The sequence below is a fragment of the Pelophylax lessonae genome, assembly GCF_965119305.1.
Source record: "Pelophylax lessonae genome assembly, chromosome: 8".
In the NCBI taxonomy this organism is placed as follows: Eukaryota; Metazoa; Chordata; class Amphibia; order Anura; family Ranidae; genus Pelophylax; species Pelophylax lessonae.
The window spans coordinates 148,307,800-148,326,558 of NC_138775.1; the positions used below are offsets into that span (position 1 = coordinate 148,307,800).

An 18,759-nucleotide genomic window follows, 5' to 3' on the forward strand; every position below is an offset into this window, starting at 1 on the left:
GTGTTCATTAATGCCAAGGGAGCAATCATGAATAGTGGGTTTTTCCTACAGGTACCCTCCCACTAGTGGAGCTGGGCAGTTGCGCTGTAGGAATTATTAGATTTCACTGTAGGTGTACGGTAACCCTGGTGCCTGAATGTGTATTCAGGAGCAGGTAGACTATGTGGCTCCCGTCCCGCTGACGAAGTCCCGCCCAGAAGGTAACGCGTACGTGGGAGGAGTTACATGTGACTTCACCCGCGGCCATCCTTTTGGTGTACAGATTGCTTTTGCGCTGGGCAGGGGAACTAGACAGGGTTGTCTCCTGTCACCCCTGATCTTTGCTATAGCAGTAGAGCCCCTGGCTGCCTTGGTGCATATAGATCCACACATTATCGGGTTTAAATATTGTGAACTGTATGAGAAGATTATGCTTTACGCCCATGATATGTTACTGTTTTTGGGGAACACTTCTTCCTCCCTAACCAGGGTTATGTCCATCATCTCGGATTTCGAGAAATACACTGGTCTCACTATAAATTGGACAAAATCCACATTAATGCTATTGGACAGCGCACCTGGACAGCCAGTAATACCCTCCTGTTCCATTCCATTAGCGACCTTCTTTAAATATCTAGGTATCCAAATTTCCCCCATAATCACAGACTATTGCCTCCTTAACCTGCAACCCTTGTTGAGCCGATTCTGACTAAAAATCAACACTTGGAATAAACATAAAATGTCTCTGGCTGGAAAAACCAATCTTATTAAAATGACACTTATGCCCCAACTTTTGTATGTTCTACACAATTCCCCTATGGTCATCCCTCTGAAAATGTTTTGAGTGGTTAACTCCCTTTTTAGGTTACTGCTCTGGGGTACTCGGTTCCAAAGGATCAAGCTAGAGCAGCTTCAGTTTGGAGGGGGTTTGGAACTCCCAAACCTCTGAATGTATTATTTAGCTGCCCAACTCCAATACCTAATAGGTTCATGTCACCTGCCCACAAATGCCCCTCTGCTCGCCTTCTACTTTTTGACACTGGAGCTAACTCTATTCCAGAGGGTCTGGAGGCACCAGCGTTCCAGAAGCCTAATAAACAAATATATGTAATGCTTCAGAAAATCTTGAATAAACTCAAACAACTGCAGTGGGTGAAAGGTTATACTTCATATAGTCCGATTTGGGATAATAAAACCTGCACTGAACTGGTAAAAATCCAGCAAGGGCCCAGATGGCGTGCTCTGGGAGTGAATCACCTATGGCAGGTATTTCAGAATTGGAGGCTAATGTCTTTCTTAGATCTCCAAAGAAAACGTACCCTGCCACCATATATGTCATACTAATACTTACAATTAGCAAAGGGCGAGACAGTTGAATGTGTATTATCACCCACCCCCATCTTTCACTTGCTCCAGAATGTGTCTGACACAAAGGGGTTTACTTCTCAATGCTATCACATGCTCCTAACGGAATATCTGAAAGCACACCTTACCAGGGCTATGTCCCATTGGGAGGAGGACCTGGGCACATTGACAGGTCATCAGTGGGAAGAAGCCTTTCAGTCAGCTAATACTTGCTCACTCAATACAGCTCAGAAGGTATTCCCAACTATATATTTTACTCAGGGTGCACTACACCCCAGTCAAACTTCATCAGATGGGCAGGCTGCCTGACCCATTGCGTGGCAAATGCCGACGGATGTCAGTGAATCTCATTCATCTCCTCTGGTGATTCCCCAGGTTTCATTGGTACTGGAGCAAGGTTTTTTCCATGCTCAGTAGAATCTTTCAAGTATCTGTTGCTTTGAGTCCGGTTCACTGTCTGCTTGGAATTCTTGAAGAGGCTATCCCAGAGGAGATGACAAGGCTAGCTTTTTCACGGGCCCTATTCCAAGCCAGGAAAGTTATTCTACTTGGCTGGAAGTCGGAGATGGGTGACTCATATGGGTAATACGCTCATTCTGGAGAGGTATATTTATCAACACAGAGGACGGCTAAATAAATATGAAAAACTATGGTCTCCATGGCTTGACATCCCTGGGATATCTCCTAGGGGGCTGGTCCTGATGAGAACCCTACCATGTCCTGTGGGATGCTGAGTGCTGTGATACATGGAGTTGAGATATGCGAAGTATGAAACGGTAAAGATGCAAAAGGACTATGGATCTGCTATCTTTGGATTGTAAGATGTATATGGACACAAATGCTGTTATTTCGGATCTGATGTTTTATGTTTATCCTATATTATGTGTACCTTACATATTTTCAATAGAAACTTCTGATTTAAAAAAAAAAAAAAAAAAAGTTAATGTGCGTGTAAAGGCTGGCGTCCCAACTTAGTAATATAGTGTATATATATGGTGCAAGGAGGCTGAGTGATGTCACCCTCACCTAAGCCATGCAGTCAGAAAGTGGAGTGCAGTTTAGTAACATTTTTCTTTTAATGTTTTGTTTTTTGTGTGTAACTGTTTTTTTATTCTTAAGGTGTGGGTGCAAGATAAACAGACCTTACATTTTCATTCAAGGTCAAGAATGTTGTGTGACAAAAGAATGCAATATCAGGAAAGCAGAGTGACAAGGGGAGCAGTGAGAGTGGTGCTGGGCAGGGCCGTCTTTAGTATTGACTGGACCCTGGGCAAAAATTTTCTTGGGCCCTACCAAATGCACTTATCAACTATTTGTGAGCAGTGCGGGCTCAAGGGGCAGCTGCTTTGGGCCCCACAACAATGGCTGGGCCCGGGGCAGCTTCCCCTTTTGCCCCATGTTAAAGATAGCCCTGGTGCTGGGTGATAAGAGAATGCAGTCTCAGGAGATGGTTGACAAGAGAGAGCAGGGGGTGCAATGGCAAAAATGCTGGGTGGCTAGGTGAAGCCATGACATGGGGTAAGGGTGCCGGGTGGCTTGAAGAAGCAGTGGCAGGGGTGCTGGGTGAAAGAAAGGATTTTAGTGGAAATAGTGCTGAGTGACAGGGGGTTCAATGGCAGGGGTGTTGGGAGAGAAAAGGGAACAGTAGCAAGAATGCCAGGTGACATGGACGTTCTGGGTGAACGTTCTGGTAGTGGGCTGGAAGCTGGGTGGCAGGTGAGAACTGTGTCAGGGAGATACAGGGGAAGATTTACTAAAACTAGAGCACTCAAAATCTGGTGCAGCTGTTCATGGTATGGTAGCTAATCAGCTTCTAACTTGTTCAGTTAGGCTTTGACAATAAAACCTGGAAGCTGACTGCTTTCTGTGCAGAGCTGCACCAGATTTTGCACCCTCCCGTTTTAAGGAAATCTCCAGAGTGTCAGGGATGCAAGGTTGCATAGATGTGCTGGGTTGGGGGGGGGGGGGGAGGGCTAGATTAATGGATGGTGTGATGCCAGGAGTGCTGTGCCAAACTTCTGTCCTATTCTTCTAGTGGTTCTAAATACTAGACATTTTTTACCGTAATGCTTTCTCTGCATTAGGTTAAAAAATGTCCCATTACTTAAATTGCCCTCTCACCCCCTGTAAACCTACCCTAGCCCACTCTGGATTCAGCAATGTGCCCATCTGCTGCATATAGCTAATTTTTCTCTGCTCACAGAGACAACAGTGGGAGCCAGTGAGCAGATTATTGGCGGGGGGGGGGGGGGGTTGGACAGGGCTGAGGGGGTTCGGGGCTGCTCTGTGCAATACTATTACACAGGCCATGTAAGATGAATGAAAATTAAAAGAGAAGTATGGACTTTAACCATATATCGTACATGTACTGCAGCAGATTGGCAAGCTACCGCGAAACGACATACATTGTTTCGTGGGAGAGCTCGTGGGTGTGCGCGTGCCCATTCACCAGAGGGGAAGCTGATCTGCATGGCCATTCCCCATGGAGACAGAACGGCGGTCTGCCATTGTAAACACGGCAGACTGCAGTTCTGTCAGCAATAAACACAAGGCTCCTGTGTTCCTCCTATTTAGGAACACAGGTCTCTGTGTTCATTCCATAAGTCTACCCCCTCCCCCCACAGTTAGAAAGCACTCCCTAGGGACACATTTAACCCTTTGATCGCCCCTGTTGTCAACCCCTTTCCTGCCATTGTCATTAGTAGAGTAACAGTGCATATTTTTAGCGTCAACAATGTTAAAAAGTGTCAACAATGTCAGTTAGGTGTCCGATCTGTCCGCCGCAATGTCGCAGTTCCGCTAAAAATTGCTGATTGCCATTACTAGTAAAAAAAATAAAATAAATAAAAATTACATAAATCTTTCCCCTAGTTTGTAGACGCGATAATCTTTTGCGCAAACCAATCAATATGCTCTTATTGGGCCTTTTTTGTACCAAAAATATGTAGAAGAATACAAATTGGCCTAAAATGATGAAAAAAAATTGATTTCAATTATAATTAAAAAAAAAAATTTCAGAATGGTCGCTCTTTTTTTGTTTATATAGCGCAAAAAATAAAAAAATCGCAGAGGTGATCAATTACCACCAAAATAAAGCTCTATTTGTGGGGAAAAAAATGACGTCAATTTTATTTGAGTACAGCATCGCACGAACGCGCAATTGTCCGTTTAAAATAACGCAGTGCTGAATCGCAAAAAAGTGGCCTGGTCATTAAGGGGGAAAACCTTCTGGTCCAGAAGTGGTTAAAAACATACATTTATACTCACCTATCAAATATCTCCAATGGGGCGCAGACAAAAAAACCTGACACTGGTTTTAACCCTTCCCTGTTCTATAGAGAATTGAAAATGTGGGTATACATAAACTTTAAGTACTATAGTTAGCAGGGGGGTCAGTTAGGATTGAGTTATTTGAAAATATTCCCATTGTGGTACTGTACTTCACATATGTTTTTGTGCACTACTTCATGTGTTAAAGAGGAATTGCAGTCTGCTCACATAATTTGTAATAAAAACATATTTGCCGTTCTGAAGCTTCCCTCCAACCACTTTGCATATTATTTTTTATATATACTGTGATTCTGTACTTTCCAAATATGCTGCAGAAATCTCCCTCCACTAAGTCTGGCTGAAGCCATTTTAACTGTGGGCAGCTGAACTTCCAGCCTTCCATAGTGATGTGTGCGGTTCACTATGGCAGACGTCCTTCTGTTTCCTTCCTTTCGGCGGAGAGGCAATGACCCGAGTGGGCATTGCCGGAAGTGACATGTGCGGTCTATTCAGGCCAACGTCCTTCCCATTTCCTGGCTCTCGGCTGAGTGTCAATGACGCGAGCGAGAGTGACACACTTAGACTACCAGGCCAGCTTTTGGAATGCACGACAAGGCCAGTTTTCTAGCTTTTGGCCAGCGTGCGTTCCACGGACCTGCATGTGAGATGCCCACTAACCTGTTGGGCATATGTGGACCCCTTAACATTTGGCCATCCTAAATAGGATTTCATAAACGATCCAACCATCAGTAAGGCTTTGATGAATAACTCAGCAACGTATTCCCTGAGGATGGTCGGCAACACAGGTTGTAATTCATTTATTAATCATTATTTATTTATTTTTCTCACATCTGTTTTGTGATCTATAAACTTTTGCTGGTATTGTGTCCCCTATTACAAGGAGGTTTTTATTATTAATTCTATTACTATCATGATGTGCTCGTGTGTGTGTGTGTGTATATGTATGTATATATATATATATATATATATATATATATATATATATATATATATATATATATATAGTTTTTTTTTTTTTTTTTTTTTTTTGATAGAGCATCTCTCTTTCACAAGAGTATGTTGAAAGGTTATTGGCAAGACACCCTTTTGTGTTTTTGTGTATTGTGGTTTATATACATGCATGTTTTATTTTTGCATCTATTCAATCGGGGGATCCAACACTATAGCCCCGCCCCCTTGCAGGAGGGACTTGTGGTTTAGGGTCTTTGAGGTATGACTATTTAAAGATAAGCTGCCCACACTCCAAATCCAGCTCTGAGGAAGAGGGGGGAGACCCCTCGAAACGCGTCAGTTTCTTTTTGGAGATATCCATTCCACAACTGTCACTGGCCAGCAGGCCATGCCAAGTGGAAATCTGGATTAATTTACACTTATATCTGCTTGAATTGTCGTCTATATTTACCTCCCCTGCGTTCCTTCACAGCCTTTTCTTTTCACTGTCACCTTGCTGTGCATGTGCAAGGTGATATCACCTCTTGAGTGCTTTACAATCATTTAAAAGTATTTCTTGAATATCAGTCTGTTTGTATTTTAATAAACTGGGATTTTGATAAATAAAACAAGAACACAGGAAATAGCTAATAATGACAACTTTCATGAATTAGCTTGTTACTGGATATTCATGAAATGGCGGCTTGCTGTAAAACATACAGGTGTGAAAGTGACGAGATGTTTCACGTTGAAATCAGAAATGATGTAACGTTTTTTGGCTTCCGCTGTGTGATGAGATTAGCTAATAGGTGGGAAGCCTTAAGCCCCGTACACACGTACCGATTGTCGGCCGTAAATGTTGGTGCCCGCTTAGCTGGTGCCTCTATGATGGAAGTTGCTAATTTGCAGTGTTGCCAGGTACAGTTTAAAGGTTATGACGACATATACAGTTAATGGGAAAATGTCGTATGATAAGCATAAACACGGTCGACACGGTCAACTGACCAAAAGATACAAGAGGACATTGCGCAGGATTGTGACCTGGATTTTTGCATGGTATCAGATTCTATTATCCACCATCCAAGGCCTATATTTGTCAATTTTCAGGAGAATTTAGGCCATCTTAGATGCTAAAGGTGAACCAACACCATATCAGTTAACGATTTTTTTCTTTTATCATACTTGTTTCCCTAATTTTCTCCAACCCCTTTATATTGTGTAATGATTTCACCCTAGGCATAAAAAGAATGTTCCCTTTAGAAGCACATTACTATGATTTTTTTTTTGCCGGTTCCTTTATCCCTTTTTTGCCCCAAAGTCTCACTTTTTCATTCTTATAGCCCCCAGTGTCCTTACAGCACTATCCTGAACTCCTGGTCAGGACACATGCTTTACTCTTATTGTTTAACAGTCAAGTGGTCTACTGCTTTAGGACCACATGTCCTATGATTCCCTGCACTACTGGCCTCTTTGCGCAAACCTACTTGTGCCCATGCCTGGATATTTAGCCTCTGCTGGCTGCTTTGTGATGCACGTGCCTGTCAGCAAACAGTCCCAGCCAAGAGCGTGCACACAACGGTGACTTCAAGGAGTCCCTGAAAAGCAATGGAGCCACCCTCTAGGTGGAAACCAATTAGATTTAGTTTGTGATGACAGATTTGCCTGCATAGAGGCACTATAAAGAAAAAGGGAACAGCAGTAATACAGTGACTTGAGCTATAAAAATAATGATATATTTTTTAAAGGAGGGTTATTAACACTTTATGGTTTCTTTCCCTTCTCCCTGTAATGATTTCTTCCCAGGTTAACAACTCTGCTGGTAATTTCAGATATGAGATAGCATGTGACTCACTCCCAATCCTCCCAGGCGACGGCACCAATGCTTGGCCAATCTGGCACTCATCATGTACACTATTACATGCTTTTACTAATGTGTGCCCCCATTTGTCAGTATTTCCCTCACTGCCTTTCCTGGTCACAAAAAATCTCAATGGTAACATAAATTAAAATACCTCTTTTTTTTCTGTTTTTAAGTGGGGAAGGGTTAAAACCTGTCTGGCTGGTTTCTATTGTTATTTGTATTTCTGTTGGAGGGAGTCCCCTGCACTTCCACTTGTGGATGCCCTGGCAATTGAGGGCCAATCTCAGCCTAACCACACAGACAGCAATAAAAATTCCACAATGGTTTCAACCCTTCCCCTCTCTTTGCAAAAAAAATTGTATCTACAGATATACTTCAAGTGCATTTTTTATTTTTAATAATAAAGGAAAAGATGCAATTATGAGCAAAGAGCAGGAGTCTATAGGAACCAATAATGGCACAGTTTTAGGGCTCATTTTCACCACAATCCTTGCATCCACTGTGCAGTGAATGTGGTATGTACTAGTATCACATTTGCAGTGTGCTTTCCTTGTGTTTACTTTTTAGGTATTATTTTTCTTTTTTTTTTTTTAACGTTGTTACATATACATGTGTTTGGGGTGCATTTATGTGGTACACATGGTACATTTTCAATATTTACATTACAAAAAAAAAAAAAAAATGCAGTACTTTTTTTTTAACGCAGGTGAAATCACTGCAGTTTCGGAAACTAGACTCAAAATACGTACATTTTTCTTGCATATGCGTTCGACTGCATCTGGCGAATACGAACCCCTAAAGCTGGGCTAAATGACCTGATACTTAACTTACTTCAATGGTCCAACATCCTTCATTGGCATCTCATATCCATTTTCTTCTGGTGGTTCTCAGGGCGACGTCACTCCTGTGCAGTAATTCAGCCATCCCGGCACATTGGCGCGGTGCTGGAACATTAACCTGAGCCGCACTTGTGCAACGCAATGTACATTCCAAAGAAGACTGCAAGCAGGCAGCTAGGTTTCTTTTAATGAAGAAAAGACATTGCATGTGTCTTCTGCAATATAGAGCCTGCCTGCTCACTGTTTCTAAAAGTTTAAATTTTTGTTCCACTTTAAAACTTTAAAGAACTCTGGGAATGAGACAAAATCTACCCTTGAAGTGGGCTCCCTGCACCCAAATCCCCCCCCCCTCCACCTCCCCCACCTGCACTGTTAAAGCCCAGCTCTGAGCCTTTTTTTTCTTCCCCGGTGGGGCACAAGGGTCAGCTGCTTGTTTTTTATAGGGGTGACCACAAAGTTCATACTCAGCTGATCCTCCAGATAACTGCGCTCCCCCACAGTCCAGCAGTGGACTGTTCCTGACTATGGAGTGTACTCTGAGTGCGCTGACATCAGGAACAATCCATTTTCAAAACCGCTGGAGCATAGGCTGATAGGAGCCGCAAGGTAGGTCTTGTGGGGAGAAGATCGGTAGGTCAGGTAAGTATATCTCCACTGTCCTCTACCCTAGAATAATATGAGCGGTTACAGTATCTCACAAAAGTGAGAACACCCCTCACCTTTACGTAAATATTTTATTATATCTTTTCACGTGACAACAATAAAGAAATGACACTTTGCTACAATGTAAAGTAGTGAGTGTACAGCTTGTATAACAGTGTAAATTTGCTGTCCCCTCAAAATAACTTGACACACAGCCATTAATGTCTAAACTGCTGGCAACAAAAGTCAGTACACCCCTAAGTTAAAATGTCCAAATTGGGCCCAAAGTGTCAATATTTTCTGTGGCCATCATTATTTTCCAGCACTGACTTAACCCTCTTGGGCATGGAGTTCACCAGAGGTTCACAGGTTGCCACTGGAGTCCTCTTCCACTACTTAAGGACATCATCACGGAGCTGGTGGATGTTAGAGACCTTGCCCTCCTCCACCTCCTGTTTGAGGATGCCTCACAGACGCTTAATAGGGTTTAGGTCTGGAGCCATGCTTGGCCAGTCCATCATCTTCAACCTCAGCTTCTTTAGCAAGGCAGTGGTCATCTTGGAGGTGTGTTTGGGGTCGTTATCATGTTGGAATACTGCCCTGCAGCACAGTACCTGAATGGAGGGAATCGTGCTCTGCTTCAGTATGGCAAAGTACATGCTAGGAATTCATAGTTCCCTCAATGAATTGTAGCTCCCCAGTGCTGACAGCCCTCATGCAGCCCCAGACCATGACGCTCCTACCACTTGACTGTAGGCAGGACACACTTGTCTTTGTACTCCTCACCTGGTTGCTGCCACACACGCTTGACTCCATCTGAACCAAATAGGTTGATCTTGGTCTCATCAGACCACAGGATGTGGTTACAGTAATCCATGTCCTTAGTCTGCTTGATTTCAGAAAACTGTTTTTGGCTTTCCTGTGCATCATCTTTAGAAGAGGCTTCATTCGCTGATGACAGACATGCAGACCAATTTGATGCAGTGTGCGGCGTATGGTCTGAGCACTGACAGGCTGAGCCCCCACCCCTTCAACCTCTGCAGCAATGCTGGCAACACTCATACGTCTATTTCCCAAAGACAACTTCTGAGTATGTCGCTGAGCACGTGCACTCAACTTCTTTGGTCGACCAGGGCGAGGCCTGTTCTGAGTGGAACCTGTCTTGTTAAAGCGCTGTATGGTCTTGACCACCGTGTTGCAGCTCAGTTTCTGGGTCTTGGCGATCTTCTTATAAAAGCCTAGGCCATCTTTATGTAGAGCAACAATTCTTCTTTTCAGATCCTCAGAGAGTTCTTTGCCATGAGGTGCCATGTTGATCTTCCAGTGACCAGTATGAGAGTGAGAGCGATAACACCAAATTTAACACACCTGCTCCCCATTCACATCTGAGAGCTTCTAACACTAACGAGTCACATGACACCGGGAAGGGAAAATGGCTAATTGGGCCCAATTTGGACATTGTCACTTTAGAGGTGTACTCACTTTTGTTGCTAGCAGTTTAGACATTAATGGCTGTGTGTGGAGTTATTTTGAGGGGACAGTAAATTTACACTGTTATACAAGCTGCACACTGACTACTTTACATTGTAGCAAAGTGTCATTTCTTCAGTGTTGTCACATGAAAAGAAATAATAAAATATTTACAAAAATTTGAGGGGTGTACTCACTTTTGTGAGATACTGAATTTCGTGTAGTGCTAGCACAACCCAAATTTTGCCCCAATTCTGCTTTAAATTCTTGTTTAGCCTAGGGGTGCATGAATAGGTTAGTATTACCTTTCTCTCAGTCTGACAGGCTCCAGCGCTGTTCTCCTTTACCTAAAGCTCTGGGCTATGGATTGTCCTTTAGCATCATCATGCACCGTGCAGGGCTATTAACCCTGCATTGTACGTGAGAAGGCCAGCAGCCCAAAGCTGCGGGGATGGGTTGCATGACTCAAAGCAGTATTAAACCCAAAAACAAAAATGTCTTTTATTGCAGCTTACCAATCATTAGATTTGGTGGCTGCATTAGTTTTCTTTTATAGTCTTTCTACCCTCTGTTTTTACCTGGCCAGTAATACACCTCCTGTATTAAAGTCCCCCCACTCTGGATGAAGGAGCACAGAGGACACCTTTAGATAGCAGCATTGTCAGTCTGGGGGGGGGGGGGGGAGTAGTGTTAGATGGACTAGCAGATTTAAATACACTAACAAACTCCAGCTAACACTTTACAAGCAGTTACAGCAAACATTTTTTTTTTCCTTTAGGAATAAATAAGAGCTCATTGTAAGCACCCCTGCTAGATTTAAATGGTTTGTCTCATCTCTGTAATTGATTAATCTGCTAGAGAGCTTCCTCATTTTAAAAACAGACTTGCTGGCTGGATCACCAGATAAAAATAGAAGAAAGAAAGCCTAAAAAGGAAACTAAGGCTGCTTTCACACTTATCAGTTTTTCAGTTAAGAAAGCAGAAGAATTTAAACATCCCTTTAAATCCTACGAAACGCTTCACACCGGTCAGTTGCGTTTCAGTTGCATTTTTCATGCTTGCAGAATTTTTTGCACACGTTTGAGTGTGTTTGAATGTCCCTTTCACACTGATCAGTTTTTGATGCGCTTTTGGTCAGGTGTGAAGAGTACCATTTAAAGGGATGCATTTTTCTTCTGCTTTTTTTTAATTGGAAAAAAAAAACTGATCAGTGTGAAAGCACCCCAATGCAGCAATCACATCTAAGAATTGGTGAGCTGCAATAATGTTTGGGTTTAATACTGTTTTAAAGTGGTTGTAAAGCCTAAACATTTTTTACCTTAATGCATTCCTTGAATTAAGGTGAAAAATGTTTAGGTGTCAGCAACCCCCCTCACCCCTTCCCTTTTACTTACCTGCACCCTAATTCGATCCAGCATCCTGCAGATCTGCAGATCTTCTCTCACCTCATTTCTGGGTCTCTCTGGCTTTGTTGGGTCACCGGGAGCCATTGGCTCCCAGTGCTGTCAATCAAAGCCAGTGATGAGGCTCAGCCCCGCTGCCTGTGTCAATGGACGCAGCAGGGGGACTCAGGTGCGCGCATGCACAAATTCTCCCATAGGAAGCAGATTCCCACGGGGGCACTGGACAGAAGGGAGGGGCCAGAAGCGCTGGCGGGGGACATAAAAAAAAAAGAGATTCGCGACTGCTCTTTAAGCTCACGCCCCCCCCGCCAAAAAAAATACTGTAGCTTCTGATTTTTATTATTAGGACACTTACCTGTCCAGGGATCCCACGCTGTCGGCACCCCAGCGATTTTTCATATGGCTCTGGGGTGCTGCCGCCATTCCTTGTAGGGGAAACCGGCGGAAAAGCCCGCATGTGTGCTGCCCTTTGTGAATGGCCTGCCGGTTGGGAAAGGAGGAGGGGGGGGGTGGGGGACTTGTTTATTTTTCTTAAATTACCTTTAGAGCCGGTTCACACTGGGGCGACAAGTCGCCGCGGGTCGCCTGCCATAGATTAGCACAGGACCAGTGGCGGCCCGTGCATAGGGGGCACCAGGGCGCCGCCCCCCTACCCCTAAAAAAAAAAGAAAAAAAAAAGAAAAAAAAAAAAAAACAAAACGAACAAATAAAGTTGTTAAAAAAAAAACAATTGGGTTCGCCAGCCTTGCCTGAAGGAACTGGTGGCTGGGGGGGGGGGGGGGGTGGGGTTACGTCCCAGAAGAGGCGCCGATTGGCTGCCTTCTGGGGGGTAGGGGGGTATCCTGGGCGCAAGTCTTTGCGGTTGGACACCCCCACTTTCTGATATCCTGGCTGTGATTGGTCCAGTCTACAGCCTGGACCAATCATCATCCAGGATATCGCTGACGTCGCAATGGGAGCGGTGCCGGTGCGTGCGTCAGTCACTCACCGTCACCGCCGCTCAGAGAAAAGGAGAGGCCGCCCGCCGGTTCCCGCCGCCGAGACGAGGGAGAAGGACCCGCAGCAGAAGAGGAGGAAGAAGCTGAGCCGCGCCGCCGCCAGGTAAGTTTGAAGGGAGCAGGCCGCCCGCCGGTTCCCGCCGCTGAGACGAGGGAGAAGGACCCGCCGCAGAAGAGGAAGAAGCTGAGCCGCCCCGCCACCAGGTAAGTTTGAAGGGAGCACGCACGCTGGCACTCTGCAATCATTGGGGGACAATGCTGGCACTCTGCAATCATTGGGGGACAATGCTGGCACTCTGCAATCATTGGGGGACAAAGCTGGCGCTCTGCAATCATTGGGGGACAAAGCTGGCGCTCTGCAATCATTGGGGGACAATGCTGGCACTCTGCAATCATTGGGGGACAATGCTGGCGCGCTGCAATCATTGGGGGACAATGCTGGCACTCTGCAATCATTGGGGGACAATGCTGTGGCGCTCTGCAATCATTGGGGGGCAATGCTGGCGCTCTGCAATCATTGGGGGGCAATGCTGGCACTCTGCAATCATTGGGGGACAAAGCTGTGGCGCTCTGCAATCATTGGGGGACAATGCTGGCACTCTGCAATCATTGGGGGACAATGCTGTGGCGCTCTGCAATCATTGGGGGACAATGCTGTGGCGCTCTGCAATCATTGGGGGACAATGCTGTGGCCACTCTGCAATCATTGGGGTACAATGCTGTGGCACTCTGCAATCATTGGGGTACAATGCTGTGGCACTCTGCAATAATTGGGGGACAAAGCTGTGGCGCTCTGCAATCATTGGGGGACAATGCTGGCACTCTGCAATCATTGGGGGACAATGCTGTGGCGCTCTGCAATCATTGGGGGACAATGCTGTGGGCACTCTGCAATCATTGGGGGACAATGCTGTGGCGCTCTGCAATCATTGGGGGACAATGCTGTGGCGCTCTGCAATCATTGGGGGACAATGCTGTGGCGCTCTGCAATCACTGGGGTACAATTCTGTGGCACTCTGCAATCATTGAGGACAATGCTGTGGCACTCTGCAATCATTGGGGACAATGCTGTGGCGCTCTGCAGTGATTGGGGACAATGCTGTGGCACTCTGCAGTGATTGGGGACAATGCTGTGACGCACGCTGAACTCTGCACAGTGTTTATTGCATTGAAGGGGGCACAGCACAGTTGCATTGAAGGGGGCATTCACGCTGAACTCTGCATTGTGGGGGCACAGCACAGTGTTCATTGCATTGAAGGGGGCACAGCACAGTTGCATTGAAGGGGGCATGCACGCTGAACTCTGCATTGTTGGGGCACAGCACAGTGTTCATTGCATTGAAGGGGGCACAGTGTTCATTGCATTGAAGGGGGCACAGCACAGTGTTTATTGCATTGAAGGGGGCACAGCACAGTGTTTATTGCATTGAAGGGGGCACAGCACAGTGTTTATTGCATTGAAGGGGGCACAGCACAGTGTTTATTGCATTGAAGGGGGCACAGCACAGTGTTTATTGCATTGAAGGGGGCACAGCACAGTGTTCATTGCATTGAAGGGGGCATAGCACAGTGTTTATTGCATTGAAGGGGGCACAGCACAGTGTTTATTGCATTGAAGGGGGCACAGCACATTGTTCATTGCATTGAAGGGGGCACAGCACAGTTGCATTGAAGGGGGCATGCACGCTGAACTCTGCATTGTGGGGGCACAGCACAGTGTTTATTGCATTGAAGGGGGCATAGCACAGTGTTTATTGCATTGAAGGGGGCACAGCACAATGTTCATTGCATTGAAGGGGGCATGCACGCTGAACTCTGCATTGAAGGGGGCATGTACACTGGTCTCTGCATTGAAAGGGGGCATGTACGCTGGTCACTGCATTGAAAGGGGGCATATACCATCTCCTGTACCATGACCTGTGACATGCCTATACCATATCTGTGCCATGCCTATACCATCACCTGTGCCATGCCTGTACCATCACCTATGCCATGCCTATACCATGACTTCAAAGTCACGCAATTTTTTACTGCATTTTTTGCCTCGAAGCAATACCTATTACATTTTTCTTTTTGCGCCCCCCCAAAAATTTTGAGCACCAGCCGCCACTGCACAGGACCCGTTCTAATAGGAGCGACACAAGTCGCTCCGACTTAGAAAAAGGGTCCTGAGCTACTTTGGGGCGACCTGGAGCGACCTGCATTGACTTCAATGATATGAGGTCCATGCATGCCGCTCCGAGGTCGCGGTGCGAGCTGCGCACCGCGACTTCACAGGTCGCCCCGGCAAGTCGGGTCGCGCCTGTGTGAACGGGCTCTTACAATCAAAGTGGAGCTCCAGCCTCCTCCACCAAAAATGTAAAAGTCAGCAGCTACAAATATTGTACCTGCTGACTTTTATTAATAGGACACTTACCTGTCCTGGGATCCCGCGATGTCGGCAGAGAAATTGGCTCTCGGGTGCTTCCGCCGCCATTCCTTGTAAGGGAAACCAGGGGTGAAGGCTTGCAGCTTCACAGTCGCTTCCCTTACTGCGCATGCGTGCTCCATTTTGTGAATGGCCCAGCGGCGGGGGAAGGAGGAGGGGGCCAAACTTCAAAAAGAGATACCCACTACACCCTTCCCCCTCGAAAGGTGCCAAATGTGGCAGCAGGGGGAGAGTAGCAAACAGGCAGAGCTTTCCCTTTTGGGTGGAGCTCCAGCCTGTTGGAGCCAGGATTGAGGCAGGTCATACACCTTATCCCTGCACCCCTAGGCTTAAGGAGCATGTCAGCCATGAAGAGTGGGGGTAGATTTTATCTCATTCAGATACTGGAACAGCAAGGACGATGAGAGCTGCCTGCTTGCAGTGGATGGCTTCTACTCTTTTCAGAGATCTCTGTTACATAAAAAGCAGCAGGAAAAGCAGAAGCTGAGAGATAAGCGATGTAAGCAGAAATCCTGCAGTGCCAGGAAGAGATGTTACACAGCATTACCCTCGCTCTATACAGTTTTATGTACCCAGCCTACTACTACACAGCTATAGACTCCTAAGGAGGCAGTGGAAGGTAATAGATGTCACCTATACCTCGCACACAGAGAGCTGTAGTCTAATGGCCGTACACACGATCAGAAATTCGTACCAAAAATACCGCTTTCTAAGCGATCGTACGATAATCTGATCACTAGTACACAGCTTTCTAAGCGATTGTACGATAATCTAGGCGCTAGTACACAGCTTTCGAATGGATCGTACAATAATCTGATCGCTAGTACACAGCTTTCTAAGCGATCGTACGATAATCTAGGCGCTAGTACACAGCTTTTGAATCGATCGTACAGTAATCTGATCGCTAGTACACAGCTTTCGAATCAATCGTACTAATAATCTAGGCGCTAGTACACAGCTTTCAAATCGATTGTACAATAATCTAGTCGCTAGTACACAGCTTTTGAATCGATCGTACAGTAATCTGATCGCTAGTACACAGCTTTCGAATCAATCGTACTAATAATCTAGGCGCTAGTACGCAGCTTTCAAATCGATTGTACAATAATCTAGTCGCTAGTACACAGCTTTCGAATCGATTGTACGATAATCTAGTCGCTAGCACACAGATTTCGAATCGATTGTATGTTGATCTAGTCGCTAGTACACAGCTTTCGAATCAATCGTACTAATAATCTAGGCGCTATTACACAGCTTTCGAATCGATTGTACGATAATCTTATCACTAGTACACAGCTTTCGAATCGATTGTACGATAATCTTATCACTAGTACACAGCTTTCGAATCGATTGTACGATAATCTTATCACTAGTACACAGCTTTCGAATCGAACGTATGATAATCTGATCGCTAGTACACAGCTTTTGAATCGAACGTATGATAATCTGATCGCTAGTACACAGCTTTCGTGAGCCAATCACGACAGTTCATCTGATATTATCTTATGGGACGAGCGCGAAAATTGTACCAGATCATCCGATTTTTTTGTTTAATCAGTACAGTTTCCTTTTCGAAAATACAATAAAAATGCACTACAACACATCGCTTCCGAATTTTGTTTCCTGTCGTACTAGAATTTTCGTAACTTTTCGATATGAGACTAAAACAGACAATTGTGTGTACTAGTCATTAGGATAAAGCTTTACACGTAACAGTCATGCACGCCTTCGTCCTAAAATACAAGAATACAGTACAAATCAATCCAAACCTTTTCCCACACAAAGTAACGTGACTACAGAACATAATCTACATCATCGATAAACCAAAACCATTGATTTTTATGTGTGTGTGTGGCTACTGTATACCAATGTGGGAGCGATGGAAACAATGTATTTCCTTGCTTCTTCTATACAGCATTTCTTCTGTAAAGTGTGTTAGAATAACGATACTCCCACACAATGGTAACAAGTTTAGGCGCATCTATGGCTGCCACATCCCAGCAGTCAGGACATTGTTCTCTCTATACTTCAATGTATGTAAACTTGTGTGGAACATAAACATACCTTGTCCCCTCAGTATCCCCTGAGAAAGTTCCTTCTTCAATGGAGTCCCTGTGCTGCAAACATCCCTCCACTGTCTCCTCAGCACTGTGTCACTCACTTCCTCGTCTGGAGTCTCGTGACCTCTCCTCACCAGTAATAGGCTCAGTTTTACTAAAGTAAAGAGCCCACAAACAGCTTCTCCTCATCAATTAACTGCTTGCATTCCAGGGCCAGTTTCGCTTTTCCGCTATTGGCCTTTTCATTCAGCAATAAGTTTGTTATTATCTAACCACTTCAGCCCCAGAAGGTTTACCCCCCCACCCCTCCTGACCAGGCCATTTTTTGCGATACGGCACTGCGTCACTTTAACTGAAAGTTGCGCGTTTGTGCGACGATGTACACACAAAAAAAAAAAAAAATGATGTCCTTTTCTTCCCAGAAATAGAGCTTTTTTTTGGGTGGTATTTAATCACCTCTGCATTTTTATTTTTGCGCTATAAACAAAAAAGACTGACAATTTAAAAAAAAAATATATATATATATATATTTTTTACTTTCTGCTATAAAACATATCCAATAAGAAACAAAATGTAAAAATAAATCTAATTTCTTCATCAGTTTAGGCCAGTATAGGCGGTCCCCGGGTTACAAACATCTGACAAAGCCCCGGTTCACATTAGTGCGATCGCGGAGATCGCATTTAATTCAGAGCGCACTGCTCCTAAATTACATGCGATCTCATGTGCGGAGTAAATTTCAGCCATACACTTTGTATGGCTGAATTTGCACCGCATCCGCACTAAACTCGCACATGAGGCTTTTTTTTATCCGCAGCAGAATCGGATCGCATAGTGGTTCACACTTGTGCGATCCGATTCTGTGCGAACTTGCAGATCGCACTGCGATATGCGATCGCAACTGGGGGTGTCGTTATCTTTTAATTGACGCCCCCTGCGTATCGCATATGGCAGTGTAAACTGCCAGAGGTGCGGATGCGATGCGGGATCATTCGCATCTTCGCAGCGTTCCCGCATCGCACAAATGTGAACCGGCACTGAAGGCCCATACACACAATCAGATTATCGAACGATCTGTCGTCCATTTTTTGTTGCATGCTAGTCTCATATCGATAGTGAAGAGGTTACTTTCATACGAAAATTCTCGTACGACAGAATTCTTCCTCAGAAGTGATGCCATGTGTTGAATTGTTTTGTATGTGTTCTTTCGTTTCTGAGCATGCCTAGTCTTGCTCTTACAATTTTTTTCAGACGAAAACTGTACTAATTAAACGAAAATCAGACGTTGTGTTCACGTAGAATAAAAATGTTATAGCCTGCACATTCAGTTTTTGTCGTCCGAAAATTCGTAATCGGTTGTCAAAAGCATCATACTAACAATCGGCAGATCGTTCGTCGGATGAAATTTTCCTTCCGATTTTCGTAATGGGCCTTTACAAACAACTCCTACTTGCAAACGGAGAGAGACAATAGGAAGTGAGGAGAAATCTCCC

The 18,759-nt window shown here is 44.9% G+C and overlaps 1 protein-coding gene across 2 annotated transcripts in view; it reads right to left on the minus strand.

Annotated features, from left to right (window-relative positions):
- The window catches only part of PLA2G4A (phospholipase A2 group IVA), a 201,629-nt gene extending 184,231 nt beyond the window's left edge, over window positions 1-17,398 (minus strand). For both annotated transcript variants that reach the window (XM_082264962.1, XM_082264963.1), the window contains exon 1: window positions 17,271-17,398. The gene's annotated coding sequence lies outside the window, so the exon portion shown is untranslated. The remainder of the gene's footprint in view (window positions 1-17,270) is intronic.
- Between the last annotated feature and the right edge of the window lie 1,361 nt (window positions 17,399-18,759).